At 37.4% G+C, this 16,599-nt stretch overlaps 1 pseudogene; it reads left to right on the top strand.

Annotated features, from left to right (window-relative positions):
• The first annotated feature begins 6,391 nt into the window (after positions 1-6,391).
• Positions 6,392-16,599, top strand: part of LOC132346708 (heterogeneous nuclear ribonucleoprotein H3-like) — a 185,806-nt pseudogene continuing 175,598 nt past the window's right edge.

A 16,599-nucleotide genomic window follows, 5' to 3' on the forward strand; every position in this document is an offset into this window, starting at 1 on the left:
ATTCCAGAAAAATAAGCTACCCAATCAAAAAATAGCCCAAAGAATTAAACAGACATTTCTCCAAAGAAGACATACAGATGACTAACAAACACATGAAAAGATTCTCAAGATTACTCATTATCAGAGAAATGCAAATCAAAACCACAATGAGGTACCATCTCACGCCAGTCAGAATGGCTGCTATCCAAAAGTATACAAGCAATAAATGCTGGAGAGGGTGTGGAGAAAAGGGAACCCTCTTACACTGTTGGTGGGAATGCAATCTAGCTCAGCCACTATGGAGAACAGTGTGGAGATTCCTTAAAAAATTGTAAATAGAACTGCCATATGACCCAACAATCCCACTGCTGGGGGCATACACACCAAGGAAACCAGAATTGAAAGAGATACATGTACCCCAGTGTTCATTGTAACACTGTTTACAATAGCCAGGACATGGAAGCAACCTAGATGTCCACTGGCAGACAAATGGATAAGAAAACAGTAGTACATATACACAATGGAATATTATGCAGCTATTAAAAAGAATGCATTTGAATCAGTTCTAATGAGATAGATGAAACTGGAGCCTGTTATACAGAGTGAAATAAGCCAGAAAGAAAAACACCAATACAGTATATTAACATGTATATATGGAATTTAGAAAGATGGTAATGATGACCCTATATGTGAGATAGCAAAAGAGACACAGATGTAAAGAACAGACTTTGGACTCTGTGAAGAAGGCAAGGGTGGGATGATTTGAAAGAATAGCATTGAAACATGTATATTAACATATGTGAAATAGATCGCCAGTCCAGGTTCGATGCATGAGACAGGGTGCTCAGGGCTGGTACCCTGGGATGACCCTGAGGGATGGGATGGGGAGGGAGGAGGGAGAGAGGGTCAGGATGGAGAGCACATGTACACCCATGGCTGATTCATATGAATGTATGGCAAAAACCACTACAATATTGTAAAGTAATTAGCCTCCAATTAAAATAAATTTTAAAAAAATTAAAAAAAAAAAGAGGATGGAATAACTGTGGATAATCAAAGGGTAGCAGGCAGAAATGGAAGATGCCACCGTAAATGAGTGAGTTTGAACTGTACTAAAAAATTTATTGAAGATCAAGCATAAGACTTCTGGCAGAGAACATCTGCTTACCAGAAACATCATATGTCCAAAGACTCAGAGGTAAGAGGGCTTGACATACTTAGAAGATTGCAAAAGCATACATTGGCTAGAGAAGAGGGGGGTAGAGATAATATTAAAATACTCCTCTGTGCATATGATACAGTGCTCAAAAAATGATTTGTGGGCCAGAGAAGAAAGTAAATAAAAAGTATCTGAAGATAGCCTTTCCTTCTATTTTACTATTATTCTTGTGAAGTAAGGCCGTGGCTTCAAGAAAACTATAACTGTCTGATATTACTTATAAAACATAGAAAACACTTTAATATATGAAAAATCACTCAAAATTAACATTACACATTTATGACATTAGCTCTCAAACAAGAAAATTCAGAATTCTCAAGAATAAGACACACAAATGATAGTTTGGGGAAAGAGAAAGGGAGACATTAGGAATATTCTATTGAATGAACTATATTCTGGAAGGCCACTAAGACTGAAATGTGAGGAGTGGTAACAGTGCTCTCTGAGTATCTAGAAATTTAGGACAAATGATGGAATAAGATACAAAGAAATTATTTCTTATGATTGTATTTGAGCCAGACTGTAACTAGTTCTCAAAATATGTTTGTTTTACACATTTATTTCCCCAAAGCTATTGTGACAAAAGTCATAGTATCATGAACAAGCAAAGGGATAATTGCACTCATTTAGGAGAAAATGATTTGTAGCATGTGACTTTTTCATAATTTGTAATTTTTATAATTTTGTTTTATAGAAACATTTAATTTTTCTTCAAATGCTCTTACAAAAGTTTGTAATGTCTTATTTCTTAATTCAAGAAATGTGCAATCCATAAACTCAAACTTCATCTTGAGACTTTTATAAGTTTCAGGGTTTATATTCATTGTTTCCCCCAATGGACTAGTGATTAATCAATGAGTGCTTATCACCTTTATTAACTCACTTCAGATTGTCTTTAAGAGAGAGAAAGCTTTTAGTTGTAAGTACTAATTGTTTTTCTCTTTAAAACCACACAGAAATCCTTGAATAAATTCAATTATAATCTTTATCAATTTCCACATTATCTGTTGTAAACTGGCCAAGAGAATTAGTCACAGCATTAATGTCCCTGGTTCTTCCTGATATGCTGCAATGTCCCCACAGAGGAAATACTTTCTGCTTTCTACAACATGGTTTTAGTCACATTGCTTTCAGAATGCATATGATTAGCTTGTGAAATGCCAACTCCTGTAACAAATACTCAAAGGTCCGTGTAGTTAAGGCTATGGTTTTTCCAGTGGTCATGTCTGAATGTGAGAGTTGGACTGTGAAGAAAGCTGAGCACTGAAGAATTGATGCTTTTGAACTGTGGTGTTGGAGAAGACTCTTGAGAGTCCCTTGGACTGCAAGGAGATCCAACCAGTCCATTCTGAAGGAGATCAGCCCTGGGATTTCTTTGGAAGGAATGATGCTAAAGCTGAAACTCCAGTACTTTGGCCACATCTTGCAAAGAGCTGACTTACTGGAAAAGACTCTGACGCTGGGAAGGATTGGGGGCAGGAGGAGAAGGGGATGACAGAGGATGAGATGGCTGGATGGCATCACTGACTCGATGGACATGAGTCTGAGTGAACTCCGGGAGTTGGTGATGGACAGGGAGGCCTGGCGTGCTGCGATTCATGGGGTTGCAAAGAGTCGGACACAACTGAGTGACTGAACTGAACTGAACTCCTTGGAAGAAAAGATATGACCAAACTAGAGAGCATATTCAAAAGCAGAGACATTGCCAACTAAAGTCCGTCTAGTCAAGCCTATGGTTTTTCCAGTGGTCATGTATGGATGTGAGAGTTGGACTGTGAAGAAAGCTGAGCTCCAAAGAATTGATGCTTTAAACTGTGGTGTTGGAGAAGACTCTTGAGAGACCCTTGGACTGCAAGGAGATCCAACCAGTCCATTCTGAAGGAGATCAGCCCTGGGATTTCTTTGGAAGGAATGATGCTAAAGCTGAAACTCCAGTACTTTGGCCACTTCATGCGAAGAGTTGACTCATTGGAAAAGACTCTGATGCTGGGAGGGATCCAGGGCAGGAGGAAAAGGGGTTGACAGAGGATAAGATGGCTGGATGGCATCACTGACTTGATGGACCTGAGTCTGAGTGAACTCCGGGAGTTGGTGATGGACAGGGAGGCCTGGCGTGCTGTAATTCATGGGGTCGCAAAGAGTCAGACACGACTGAGCGACTGAACTGAACTATAGGTTACCTGATTCAGACTTCCCTGGCCATCTAGTGATTAGCACTCTGTGCCTCCAACATAAGGGGTATGGATATAATCCTTGATCAGGGAACTAGGATCTCACATGCTACACAATACAACCAAAATATAAAATTAAAAACATAAAGCTTCCCTGACTTGAGTCCTGATGAACTCTGTGATATCTTTCTGCAAAATTTTATTAGTTATAATCTGACCACACTGGAGTTTTTTCAATTACTTGAATGCGACCTGGTCCCCACATCCTATATATCACAGCGTTAATAGATATTTTCCTGCCTGAAATGCAATATTCTCAATTTCCCCAATCACTAGTTAAACCTCAGGTTCTAACTTAATGTTATTTCCTCCATGAATGTAGTACTAATCCCCAGGTTATTAGACCAGAACATATACCTATGATACAAGATATCACAGCACCTTCTCTGTATTCTTCCATTTTAAAGGTACTTACTAACTTTCTCTCATACACCAGACATAGGATTTGGGTTTGAGAATGTTTGGGTATCTGATGTAATAGATATGGTACCACCTTCATGGAATTTATGGGAAGGTAATATTAAAAGTGTCATACTAAACCATGTTCATTTTAGACAGACATTTTGATCTGAAGGAAAGTTCTATGAGAACTTGCAAATTACATTGTCAGTTAAGGACTTTGTCACAGAGGAAATATTAATGGAGTTGAAATTAGGATGAAGAAGAATGTTTAAGTAGCATGATACACAGTTACCTTACACAAGCAGACAAGAGTATGTCTCCTTGTGGCACATCTATTACACTTGTCTTGCATCTGTGCTCCTAAGTTGGGGGTTGATAATAAAATACATAAGATACAATAGGTTTCCCCCAATACCAATTTATTTTGTCATAAAAGAAGTAACAAGGTAGGCAAAAATACAAGGTTCACGACAAACACAAGGTAGAGGTTTCATGGACATCAGGAACATCACAGTGGTGATGACTATAGTGTCGAGTAGAAACAGGTGAGTGTAAACAACCTCACAATAGAGAATCAATAAGCCATGATTACCATTGCATTATAAGTTCTACTGGTCCTGTGCTCCTTAAAGATAATGTGAGTAGAATCCATCCTCCAGTGCAAATGCATCTTATTAATAACAGGTACTTGTTCTGCAATAACTGCATAGACAGTAAGTATAGGTGCTTACTTTGGAACACTGTTCTCAGTCAGGTTCTCATTTGTCTGGGATCCAGTTTTTTGTCTATCAGTCACTTCAGTCACTCAGTCACATCTGAATCTTTGCAACCCCATGGACTGCAGCATGTCAGGCTTCCCTGTCCATCACCAATTTTAATTTCATATTACCATAAGGTTAGCTCAAGGGTCATATCTTCAGGCTTCCATGAAGCTAGAGAAATGGCCTAAAAAATAGTCATTAGAACTTGACTTCTATCCTCACAAAATCCAACAAAAGTATGGGAAGACCTCGGTGTTGGTGGAAGGTGTGGGAAGCCGACATGTTATAATATTTCTAGAAATCAGAATGAATTCCTAGACCCTAGATGTCAAAGAGGAATAAGTGAAGTGGCACAAGAGAAGACTAAAGAGATAAATATGATTATGATCACAAAATTATCTTTGCCTGTGTTAAGAAATTTATTCTATGAAAAAATTGAAACTCATTAAAGAATTTGATATGTAGAGGGTTTAATGATAAGATCTGATTTTGAAAATGTAAATCCAGCAGCTGCATAGGTACTTAGATGAAGAAAGAAAATGCCAGGTTATGGGGACAAAAAGCCTCTTGATGAAAGTGAAAGTGGAGAGTGAAAAAGTTGGCTTAAAGCTCAACATTTGGAAGATGAAGATCATGGCATCCAGTCCCATCACTTCATGGGAAATAGATGGGGAAACAGTGGAAACAGTGTCAGACTTTATTTTGGGGGGGCTCCAAAATCACTGCAGATGGTGACTGCAGCCATGAAATTAAAAGACACTTACTCCTTGGAAGGAAAGTTATGACCAACCTAGATAGCATATTCAAAAGCAGAGACATTACTTTGCCAACAAAGGTCCATCTAGTCAAGGCTATGGTTTTTCCAGTGGTCATGTATGGATGTGAGAGTTGGACTGTGAAGAAAACTAAGTGCTGAAGAATTGATGCTTTGAACTGTGGTGTTGGAGAAGACTCTTGAGAGTCCCTTGGACTGCAAGGAGATCCAACCAGTCCATTCTGAAGGAGATCAGCCCTGGGATTTCTTTGGAAGGAATGATGCTAAAGCTGAAACTCCAGTACTTTGGCCACCTCATGCGAAGAGTTGACTCATTGGAAAAGATTCTGATGCTGGGAGGGATTCGGGGCAGGAGGAGAAGGGGACGACAGAGGATAAGATGGCTGGATGGCATCACTGACTCGATGGATGTGAGTCTGAGTGAACTCCGGGAGTTGGTGATGGACAGGGAGGCCTGGCGTGCTGCGATTCATGGGGTCGCAAAGAGTTGGACACGACTGAGCGACTGATCTGATCTGATCTGATCTAATGGAGACAATCTAAGTTTTCTTGTTAGATAACATAAGGGTAGTGGATGTGGTGATAGAGACACATATAAATGTAGGAGACGATTCAGTTCAGTTCAGTCACTCAGTCGTGTCCGACTCTCCAACCCCACGGACTGCAGCACGCCAGGCTTCCCTGTTCACCACCAACTCCCATAGCTTGTTCAAACTCACATCTGTCAAGTCGGTGATGCCATCCAACCATCTCATCCTCTGCCATCCCCTTCTCCTCCTGCCCTTAATCTTTCGCAGGATCATGGTCTTTTCCATTGAGTCAGTTCTTTGCATCAGCTGGCCAGAATATTGGAGCTTCAGCTTCAGTATCAGTCCTTTCAATGAATATTCAGGATTGATTTCCTTTAGGATTGATTATTAAATGGTAAAATTCAATTTACCATTTAATGATAAAATTTAATTTACCATTTAATGATAAAATTTAATTTACCATTTAATGGTAAAATTTAATAGGAGATGATTAGATGGTAAAATTGAGAGGACTTCCTGAGAAATTGGATATTAAATGGAAGAGGTATGTGGTAGAAGTTCATTCTAACTGGGTAATTTGTGTTGTCTTGCTTTCTAAGAATACTACCAGAAAACCAATGTTCAGATGAAAATCATGGTTTTGTCTTAGACTTGTTAGGTTTAAGTTATCTTTGAGAAATCCAAGTAGAAATGTCCATTGGCAGGGAGATATCCATTTTTGGAGCTCAGAGGAGTTCTTTGAACTTGGATTATAGCTTTGGAAGCCATGACCCCATAGATGGTAATTGAATGGGCCTGGATGACATTTCCTAGAGAATATCTACAAGAGAGGACAATATGGAATAAAATCAAGCCTTGCCAATCTTCACTATATACTTATCAGATAGCAGAGAATGAATCTGCAAAGAAATGTGCAATGTAGTAAGCACAAAAAATTAGGAAAACTTGGAGAGGATAGCGTAAAAGAAATCAAGAGAAGAGAATATTTTACTAAAAAAAAAAAGCTGAAGCTTGAGTAATGTGCATTGGATTTAGAGTTATGGAAGTAATCAGTGGTCTTAGGGAGAACTATTTCAATGGAGTGATATAGAAGATGACACTTTTGTTTAGAGGCTGGTGAGTGAAAGAGACAGGAAGCTCAGCCAACTCTTCAGAGTAGTTTGGCTATGAAGTTTCAGAAATAAACAGGAAGCTGGAAGAATATAAGAGAATAAGATATACCTTTTAAAACCAAAAATATAACGGGGCCCAGCCGGAAAGGCAGCCACCCCCTCGCCCGTCACGCACCGCACGTTCGTGGGGCGCCTGGTGCTAAACCATTCGTAGACGACCTGCTTCTGGGTCGGGGTTTTGTACGTAGCAGAGCAGCTCCCTCGCTGCGATCTATTGAAAGTCAGCCCTCGACACAAGGGTTTGTAAAAAAAAAAAAAAAGAAAACCAAAAATATAACTGATTTTGTGAAGTTTCTGAAAAGGCAAGAGGAATTAAAAGAAATTTTAAAGTCCATTAAAAGCCTAAATTTCTATTTGACTGGAGACCATTTTGGATGGCCTTTAGAGCAGAGAGCAGGCTCCATGGAGCTAAGCCAGCCTGCAAAGAGTCCAGGCTTGGGACTGATGTCATCTTTCTTGACAGACAAGATGAGCACCCTATGTACACAAGATACTTAGTGATATTTCTGGGTATGTTGACCCCTTGATGGTAAGTATCTTCTGTTCAAGTGTCCTCTGACATCTTAGACTCAGTTATAAATATATAAACGTATGGGGTTGGGCTGGAGAGAGGCTAGGCCCTTCTAGGAGTGCCCCTCCGTCCATTGGGGCTTCCATGGTAGCTCAGTAGTAAAGAATCTGCCTGCAATGTAGGAGCCATGTGTTCAATCCTTAGGTTGGGAAGATCCCCTGGAGAAGGAAATGGCAACTCACTGCAATCTTCTTGCCTGGAGAAACCCATGGACAGAGGAGCCTTGCAGGCTATAGACTATGGAGTTGCAAAGAGTTGGACATGACTGAACAACTAACACTTTCACTACCTCCATCATGCTCCATTTCCAGCCTGCTGATTAAGGTAGGCCTCCTCTGCTGAATCTTAGCCATGACATATGTAGAATATCTATTCCTAATTTATGTTATGAAATAATGGAACTTCATGGGCTGCCCAGATGGCTCACCTGGTAAAATACTTGCCTGCCAATTCAAGATATCTAAGATACACAGGTTCAATCCCTGGGTTGAGAAGATACCCTGGAGAAGGGCATGGCAACCCACTCCAGTATTCTTGCCTGGATAATCCCAAGGACAGAGGAGACTGGCAGGCTACAACCCATAGTGTCACAAAGAGTCGGACACTACTAAAGTAATTTAGCACATATGCAGTGGAGCTTCAAAAGATTGTGTGTGTCCTTACTACTTCTCTGCATAGAATTTTACTTTTTTTCATAATAAATTCTATGATCTATCTCTAGCACTCAAGTTAAGTATTGGTGACCCTCTTGCAGACACTATTACATAATTTAACTAAAGCAGATAAAATGGTCAAATCATCTGCCTCATAGATCACTTGCATTTGTTCCATATTCTACAGTATTCCAATAAGCAGACACATATAAAACATTTCAAGAAATCACACACCACCATACACCAATAACGTCTTCAAGTCTTTCTGAGGAATGAGAAAATGAAAATTTACCCTATTTTTATCAAAATACAAAACAACAAAAAAGTAGATCAAGCAAAATCTGTTTTATCTCCCACTTGCTGCCTACAAATTACCCACAGGGAAAAAAAGAATCCCAAGAGATTTTAGAACTGCTTAACAACATCTGTACCACAATTTATGTATCTTCACAAAGTTTATGTGTAATGTTAAGTCTCCGCTTACTTTAATGTTATTTTGATGTTTTATTTTCTTCCAGGTTAGCAAAATGACACAGGATTCATTGAAACTTAAGATAAAATGTTTGGCTTTCTGTATTTTCCACCCTTTTATCAGATGCTCTAGAAAGAGGTTTTTAACACATTATTGAAATAATGAATAATGTCATTTTGTGTCAGAGCAATACTGGTAGCCATTGCATGTTTCCACAATCCTAACCAGAGTGGAAACATGAATTTCCTTTGTAGTTGTTGTTGTTTAGTCGCTAAGTCTTGTCTGACTCTTTGCGACCCCATGGACTGTAACCCCGCAGTTACATGGGCTTCTCTGCCCATGGAATTTTCCAGGCAAGAATACTGGAGTGGGTTGCTATTTCCTTCTCCAGGGGATCTTTCTGATACGTCCCAAATATTCCAATATCAGCAATGAAATACGCTCCTTTTGATCAAATGCCAACTATGTATTTAGGAATTTGTTATGAAAGCTGTTAATTGGTATATGATCAGACAGAAATTGCTTTTAAAATAATCCCTGACATTTCTGTCATAAATCATCATGTCACATTCCACTCTATCATGATTGTTTATAAGAAAAGAGCATAAACATGACACAATTTGTCAATAAAATCTAAGAGTAGAGTACCATACAATATGACACAAGATTGAAGAAGGAAGTCAACAACTTCAGATTAAAGTGTGATGGCCAATTGCCATGAGAACCTAACTTGACTTTTTTGTGACAATAACACTGTTAATGCTGAATTAAATGCAAACATACTTTAGTAAATACTTTAATTTCTTCAAATGGAATAAATAGAATGCTTTCCCCTTCTCCCCAAATTAAGAAAATTTAATTGCATATATCTTAGTAATAAAATATCATTCCAAAATAGACATAGAAAATAAGTATGTACAGAAATGAACAAAGTGTTTTATGCCTCAGATACCTGAGGAAAATTAAGTTTCTTAAGGATATTTTGATTTTATCTCATTTTATCAGTGTGCTCATGGGGATGTAGGGAGGTCAGTAATCACATAGAATTATGGAAAGAATGACTCCTGTCCTTTCACAGTAGAATGCAAAATGCCATGTTTTATCTATTCATTTAGCTTTGCTGAATAGATTGTTCTTTCTTTCTCTTTCTAGCTTAGATGAAGAGCTAACCCCAAATGGCGTAAAGAATACTAGCTTGTGAACACACCAGATGTTTGATGCAATATGCAAAACCTGTCACACAAAGTAGGAGAAAAGTTATTTTTAAAAGAATATTTGAATATATAACTCTGATTCATCTGCTTTTTTTTCAGACCATACGCAGATTTCTATATAAATTATAAAAGGTGAGTCCTTAGATGAAAGCTGTTTATAATTTGTGGAGACCATTTTCTTGTCAACTTGGTAATCTTTCTCATAGAGGGTTCATTATTAGGCAAACCAATTAAGTGTGCTCAGAGTAAGCCACATATGCTAAGTGCACAATTTGTATAAAATTCTAATATGTTCATTACCTTTATGCCAGTGATTTTTTCCCCCTGATTTGGAGTAGTGGGTTCATTTTTTTAATAAGAATTTTGTGTTAAAAATGGCATGTTGAAATGCCTGACATGAGAATTCTCAAACTGTCTTAACTAGATTTTGGCATTTAATAAGCTGTAAACTGCTGAAGCTATTTGCAGATGAAGTCTCATTTTTGTCCATCAGCAGGGGGCTGGAAGCATAATTAATTGAGTGAAAGTTAAAAGACGGACAGCACGGTTACATTTATGCAAATACTGCAGCAGAACATCTAATGAAAGAGAAAAATAGCTTGCAACCAATTGGTTTGGTTTTGGACCAAAATCCACAGGGTCCATTTAAACATTGCAGATTGTGCATCTGACAATTAAGACTTATAGTTTTTTTTTTTTTTTTTTTTAATACTACTGTGATAGTAGGAAGTGTAGGCAAAAAGTTGAAGTCCAGAGAGACAATTCTATTTCTGCTCTCATCTTTCTTACCTCTCATGAATGTTAAAATATTCTTGCAAAAAAACCAGAAATCAAATGATGCATGTGTGTGCAACCATATGCCAGGCTCTGCTATTTGTTTCTTTTATTCATATCCCAGGCATATGTACCCTTGCACACCAAAGGTTCCATTTAATTAAAGTTAGTTAAAAGCTTAGACCACAGAGATCAGGACAGCTGCTGGAGGTATTAACCTGGTTGCTGTTTTGGGACAGCATAAAGCCTTTGCTGGTATTCTCATCTCTTATTACAAATTTTGGTGGGGTTTTTCCCAGTTGTTGTTTGCCTCAGAAGACCACTGACTTTTCCTTGAATGCTTGGGAAACATTAGTTTCTCCAACGATCAAAGGAAATATCAAATTGAAACTTTACATATTCCTCATTCGTATGTTTTTCCCCATGACTGTAAGGATGTGCATGACTACCTAAGTGATTGTTTTTTGACTAGTCTCTTTGTATGTGTATTTGATTTGTTGGCTATTCAGCAAGACACTGCTTCCCACAGAGAAATTCCTTAAGAACTCTTTTTGTTTTTTCTTCTGATACTTCTGTTCTTAGGGCAGGTCCTGTTTAGGCAGTTGAGATTTAATTCTAACCTTTTCTTTTTTTTTTTTTTAATGCTAAATAATTTAGATTTGTTAGTAAAGCAGGAATGGGTTCTATCTGCATGTCATAGAATTTTGTATGTGACTCTCTTTGAAGAATCATAAAACACAACTTTTGTAGTAATATCCTTTTCTTCAATTAGAAATATCACTAATATTTCTATTCAAAGTTCTATGAAACAAAGTTTAATCTTAAAAATCAAGAATACAACATTTCTGATGTCTGTCTGGGGATGGCACAGTATTTAAAACAAAACAAAAATAAAAAATGTCCTTGACATCTTCTTAGTGAATGATTATAACATGTTTTAAAATAATCTAAATTTAAAGATGGGTAAGTATTAAAATATGAGAGCATAGAAAACTTAAAGTAATGAATTCACATGGAGGTTTTCTGGATTTAATTGAACTTCACATATTATTTATGTCCCATGAAATTCTACTACTTATTATAAAATGTATTTTTGTATAATTGCTTCCTTCATTCAAATCATTAAGCCCATGGTGAAAATATTTTTAATACGTTGTCATGATTTTTTTCATAAACATATTTTAATTAATCCTCAGAAGTTTAATTTTAAATGTGGAATATGATTGCATAACTCCCAGAGTTACCAACCACTTTGTTTCTAAAAATAATGTCCCTTTAAAAGTATATAGCTACTGTATATATTGGGCTTTTTTTTTGCACTCTAAATGCTGAAATATTTTAAGTTTTATAAAGACTAATACTGAACAATTTTTATCAATAATCATTTCAGAAATTAGTATAATTTGCTGAAGAAATTTCAATATGAACACATGTAGCAAAACCAAGTGCATTATACATATATAGAATAAATTCTATATATAATATAGATAATCCCATGGACAGAGGAGCCTGGTGGGCTACAGTCCACAGGGTTGCAAAAGTCAGAAATGACTGAACTAATTTAGCACACAGCACACACACACACATATGCATACTGATATATCCAATCCTGAGAAGTTTTTGCTTGCTTTATTTCATTAAGTGGAGAGTCAAGAAAATGTTTCTAAACTCCTGTTTAAGGCAAGTATTTATCCAAACAAACATAATTTCCCAGTCTTCTAGTTTTTGGACTTTCCTGGAGGCACAGTGGTAAAGAAGCCACTTGCCAATGCAAGAGACGTTGGTTTGATTCTTGGGTCAGGAAGATTTCCTGGAGAAGGAAATGGCAACTCACTTCAGTATTCCAGCCCAGAAATTTTCATGGACAGAAGAGACTGGAGGGTTACAGTCCATGGGGTCACAAAGAGTCAGAAATGACTGAGCATGCACTCATCCATACACATAGTAGTTATGATCATGTTTTTCTATATATTTTGTAAGTGAGAGTCTCTTAATATGAAGCACAAGTTTGTTGTTATTGTTTAGTTTAGGCTTTACTTCAACAATAATTTTATTTTTATTTTGGTGAAGGAGAACGGACTTAGACTTGTTAAGACACTCCAGAATTTAACATCATTCCAAAATGTTTAAGCCTCATCGTTTTGAATATCCCTTTCCATTAATACAGAGTTTTAATGTTCCATTATGTGGATGTTTCATTCCACAAAGAAAACATGTAAGCTGCTTATAGTGATATAGAACTATTCTTTGGTTGAACAATGTAAATGTAAAACACTATGTTTGTTGCCAAAATATTAATAATACTATGGCTCATCTGAAAATATTAGAAAGGTATATCTATTTTGTCATTACATTAACATTTTATTTACATTTCTATATATTCTTACTTAAATTACACAAAAATTCTTTTATCTTTTGGTTATAAAAGAGAAACTATAATAGCAAATGGGAATTTGCTAAATAAATTCAGAGGACATTTATCTTAAAATACAAACCTAGACATTTGAAGAGAAAACATCTATTTTGTATGCTAACTAGTTTGAATGATAAACCATTCTATGCTAAACTAAAGTAATAACAACCATATCTCTTGTTTGTTGTTTTCATATATGATGGAATTAAAAAAGATAAGGCAAGAAAGGTATATAGTTTTAAATTTTCCAGGTAGTAATTACTTAGCATATATGTTACTTTTGATTAATAGTAAGTTTTCTACCTAAGGAAAAGAAAAATAAAGAAAAAAAAAAGGAATATCTGTCTTTTAGTACTCATTCCTCTGAAATAAGTACCAGTTAAGAATACAAAAAAAAAAAAAAAAAAGGCAATAAAATTTTCTGCTGGTTTTGAGTTAGTCAGACTTTTAACTCCTCTTTTCTTGGAAATCTCATGAAAATGAACATGATAAATACAAAACCACTTGTAACAGAGTTGTTTGCCAAACTTAATCTGTCAAGGTAGAATATTAAACGTTAAAGACAGTATATTGTGATGGGATTAAATACTACATTTATGAAAACAATTAGAGTTTTGTTAGTATTTACTCTTTTTTTTTTTTAACTATATTATTGAACCTGGCCCCACACAGCAGAACAAGACCCAGATTTCCACTCAGTCAGTCTCTCCAAGCAGGAAGCTTCCATAAGCCACTTATCCTTATCAATCAGAGGGCAGATAGAATGAAAACCACAATCATAGGAAACTAACCAAACTGATCACATGGACCACAGCCTTCTCTAGCTCAATGAAACAATGAGCCATGCTGGGTAAGGCCACCCAAGACAGACATGTATGGAGGAGAGTTCTAACAAAACATGGTCCACTGGAAAAGGATGGCAAACTACTTCAGTATTCTTGCCTTGAGAGAACCTCATGAACATTATGAAAAGGCAAAAAGATATGACACTGAAAGATGAACTCTCCAGGTCAGTAGGTGCCCAATATGCTACTGGAGAAGAGTGGAGAAATAACTCCAGAAAGAATGAAGAGATGGAGCCAAAGCTAAAACACCACCCAGTTGTGGATGTAACAGGTGGTGGAAGTAAAGCTTCTGATGCTGTAAAAAGCAGGATTGCATAGGAACCTGGGATGTTAGGTCCATGAAATCAAGGCAAATTGGAAGTGGTCAAACAGGAGATGGCAAGAGTCAATATTGACATTTTAGGAATCAGTGAACTAAAATGGACTGGAATGGGTGAATTTAGCTCAGATGACCATTATATCTATGACTGTGGGCAAGAATCTCATAGAAGAATGGAGTAGCCATCATAGTTAACAAAAGAGTTCAAAATGCAGTACTTGAATGTGATCTAAAAATGACAGAATGATCTCTGTTCGTTTCCAAGGAAAACCATTCAGTATCACAGTAATCCAGGTCTATGCACCAACCAGTAACACAGAAGAAGCTGAAGTTGAACAGTTCTATGAAGACCTACAAGACCTTCTAGAACAAACACCCCCAAAAGATGTCCTTTTCATTATAGGATCCTGGAATGCAGAAGTAGGAAGTCAAGAGATACCTGGAGTAACAGGGAAATTTGGCCTTGGAGTACAGAATGAAGCAGGGAAAAGGTTAATAGAGTTTTGCCTAGAGAACACACTGGACATAGCAAACACCCTCTTTCAACAACACAAGGGAAGACTCTACACATGGGCATCACTAGATGGTCAACATCAAAATCAGATTGATTATATTCTTTGCAGACAAAGATGGAAAAGCTCTATGCAGTCAGCAAAAACAAGACCAGAAGCTGACTATGGCTCAGATCGTGAACTCCTTATTGCCAAATTCAGACTTAAATTCAAGAAAGTAGGGAAATCCACTAGGCCATTCAGGTATGACCTAAATCAAATCCCTTACAATTATACAGTGGAAGTGACAAATAGATTCTAAGGGATTAGATCTGACAGGCAGGGTGCCTGAAGAACTATGGACAGAGGTTCATGACATTCTACAGGAGGCAGGGATCAAGATCATTTCCAAGAAAAAGAAATGCAAAAAGGCAAAATGGTTATCTGAGGAGGGCTTACAAATAGGTGAAAAAAGAAGAGAAGCTAAAGGAAAAGGAGAAAAGGAAAGATATACCCATTTGAATGCACAGTTCCAAAGAAGAGCAAGGAGAGATAAGAAAGCCTTCTTCAGTGATCAAAGCAGAGAAATAGAGGAAAACAATAGAATGGGAAACTCTAGATTCTATTCAAGAAAATTAGAGATACTAAGTGAACATTTCATGCAAAGATGAGAACAATAATGACAGAAATGGTATGGACCTAACAGTAGCAGAATATATTTAAAAGAGGTGGCAAAAATACACAGAGTAACTATACAAAAAAGATCTTCATGACCCAGATAACCATGGTGGTGTGATGACTCACCTAGAGCCAGACATCCTGGAACGCGAAGTCAAGTGGGCCTTAGAAAGCATCACTATGAAAAAGCTATTTGAAGTGATGGAATTCTAGTCGAGCTATTTCAAATCCTAAAAGATGATGCTGTGAAAGCGCTGTACTCAGTTCAGTTCTGTTCAGTTGTGTCCAACTCTTTGCAACCCCATGGACTGCAGCACGCCAGGCCTCCCTGTCCATTGCCAACTTTTGGAGTTTATTCAAACTCATGTCCATTAAGTCAGTGATGCCACACAATCATCTCATCCTCTGTTGTTCCCTTGTCCTCCCACATTCAATCTTTCTCAGGATCAGGGTCTTTTCAAATGACAGTTCTTTGCATCAGGTGGACAAACTATTAGATTTTCAGCTTCAGTACCAGTCCTTCCAATGAATACTAAGGACTTATTTCCTTTAGGATAGATTGGTTGTATCTTCTTGCAGTACAACAGACCCTTAAGAGTCTTCTCTAACACCACAGTTCAAAAGCATCAATTCTGTGACGCTCAGCTTTTTTTATAGCACAACACTCACATCCACTCATAAGTACTGGAAAAACCATAGCTTTGACTAGTGGGAAATTTGTTGGCAAAGCAATGCCAAATTTTTAATATGTCTGATTTTTTAATTTGCTGTCTAGGTTTTTCATAGCTTTTCTTCCAAGGAGTGTCTTTTTATTTCATGGCTGCAGTCATCATCTGCAGTGATTTCAGTTCAGTTCAGTTGCTGAGTCATGTCTGACTCTTTGCGACCCCATGAATTGCACCACGCCAGGCCTCCCTGTCCATCACCAACTCACGGAGTTCATTCAAACTCATGTCCATGGAGTCGGTGATGCCATCCAGCCATCTCATCCTCTGTCGTCCCCTTCTCCTCTTGCCTCCGATCCCTCCCAACATCAGAGTCTTTTCCAATGAGTCAACTCTTCACATGAGGTGGCCAAAGTATTGCAGTTTCAGCTTTAG

The sequence above is a fragment of the Bos taurus genome, chromosome 12 (assembly GCF_002263795.3).
Source record: "Bos taurus isolate L1 Dominette 01449 registration number 42190680 breed Hereford chromosome 12, ARS-UCD2.0, whole genome shotgun sequence".
NCBI lineage: Eukaryota > Metazoa > Chordata > Mammalia > Artiodactyla > Bovidae > Bos > Bos taurus.